This window comes from Etheostoma spectabile, chromosome 14, assembly GCF_008692095.1.
Source record: "Etheostoma spectabile isolate EspeVRDwgs_2016 chromosome 14, UIUC_Espe_1.0, whole genome shotgun sequence".
Lineage (NCBI taxonomy): Eukaryota > Metazoa > Chordata > Actinopteri > Perciformes > Percidae > Etheostoma > Etheostoma spectabile.
In genome coordinates this window covers 10,399,545-10,401,201 of record NC_045746.1, presented here as the reverse complement: position 1 = coordinate 10,401,201, position 1,657 = coordinate 10,399,545, and the positions used below count along the sequence as shown (strand labels likewise).

At 42.1% G+C, this 1,657-nt stretch overlaps 1 long non-coding RNA gene across 1 annotated transcript in view; it reads left to right on the top strand.

The window, feature by feature from the left end:
* LOC116701928 (uncharacterized) overlaps window positions 1-1,365 on the top strand; it is a 7,604-nt gene extending 6,239 nt beyond the window's left edge. The window contains exons 2-3 of the long non-coding RNA XR_004335034.1: window positions 1,093-1,096; window positions 1,225-1,365. This is a non-coding gene — a long non-coding RNA (uncharacterized LOC116701928). The remainder of the gene's footprint in view (window positions 1-1,092; window positions 1,097-1,224) is intronic.
* Window positions 1,366-1,657: the final 292 nt, after the last annotated feature.

The following is a 1,657-nucleotide window of genomic DNA, read 5'->3' as shown; positions in this document are numbered from 1 at the left end:
GAGCTCAAAGTCGCTTGACAGTGTTTAATAACAAAACAAAAAAACAAAAAAAACTAGACCTTAGTGGTCCCCTAATACTGTATCTGAAGTCTCTTTCAGATAGACCTTAGTGGTCCCCTAATACTGTATCTGAAGTCTCTTTTATATAGACCTTAGGGGTCCCCTAATACTGTATCTGAAGTCTCTTTTAGATAGGTCTTAGTGGTCCCCTAATACGTATTGAAGTCCTATATAGACCTTAGTGGTCCCTAATACGTATTTGAAGTCTCTTTTAGATAGGTCATAGTGGTCCCTATACTGATCTGAAGTCTTTTTATATAGACCTTAGTGGTCCCATATACGTATCTGAAGTCTCTTTTATATAGGCCTTAGTGGTCCCCTAATACTGTATCTGAGTCTCTTATATAGACCTAGTGGTCCCTAATACTGTATCTGAAGTCTCTTTATATAGACCTTAGTGGTCCCCTAATACTGTATCTGAAGTCTCTTTCCCAAAATTCCGCCTTGATGCAGAATTCCAGCCACTAGAGCCGTCCCACAATGAGCTTTCCTTAGTATGTGCCATTTCTGAGTTTGTAGCTGTAAATGCTTTTGAGGAGGAAAGAGGCGGAGCAAGGTGGAGGGTGGGGGTTTTGCCTTGACCAACTGCCATGCTTTTCCTGTTTGTAAGACATTGGACGCTATTTAATGATATGAAATCAAGTATCAGGGCCAAGAGGCAGCGCTGCGGTATGAAATCCATTATTGTCAATGGCCTGCATGCGCAAGAACTGACCTGCCGCTCTTGCCCCGGTCAAAGTTCAACATGGTTCAACTTTGTCTGTGTCATGTGCAAGAGCTGCCGTGGTGCACTGTGACGTACAGGTTGATTTTGGCCGTCAGCGATCTCCCAGAGCTGTAGTGTTCAACACAAGTTTGAGGTCGTAAAGCTATGCTGGGGTGCATATTTCCACGATAATAGGCACGCTAGATGTGTAGCTTATTGTAGCCTCTTAATTTAAGTCATTCAGGTTTGTTTCAGCTGTGTGAAATCAACATGGACATGTCTCCACTAAAATACAATCAGAAATATGTTACATTTTTTTCTCTCAGTTTGGTGCATTTGTCAAATCAGAATTTGCATTTGCAACCAGTGAGTGCATTTCTTAAAACAATTGGTATAAACTGCACTGCATTTTGACTGACCTGCAAAAGTGTGTATCTTGCAGAAAATTATTTTGTTAGTGTCCAGAGCAAGTATTTATACCAATGACCCAATCAAACTGACAAGTCCTTACGCCATTGTTTATACCAAGATAGGGAAACTGCTTTGTGTTGTTGTCCATATTTAACAGTTCACTCCGTAAGTATAATGTAATGAACAATGCATATTCTCTATGTGGCAAAGTTACACTTTATTGTCATCTCTGAACTCAGAAATGCACCAGAGCAACTGAGAAGAACTGTCCATACAGCTCCATACAGGTATTTGCAGGATATATTTGTATTTGTACGTTTATCCATCCATTCATCCATCTTCGTCCACTTATCCGGTATCGGGTCGTGGGGGCAGCGGCTCCAGCAGGGGACCCCAAACTTCCATTTCCCGAGCCACTTCCACCAGTTCCAACTGGGGGATCCCGAGGCGTTCCCAGGCCAGGTTGGAGATATAATCCCT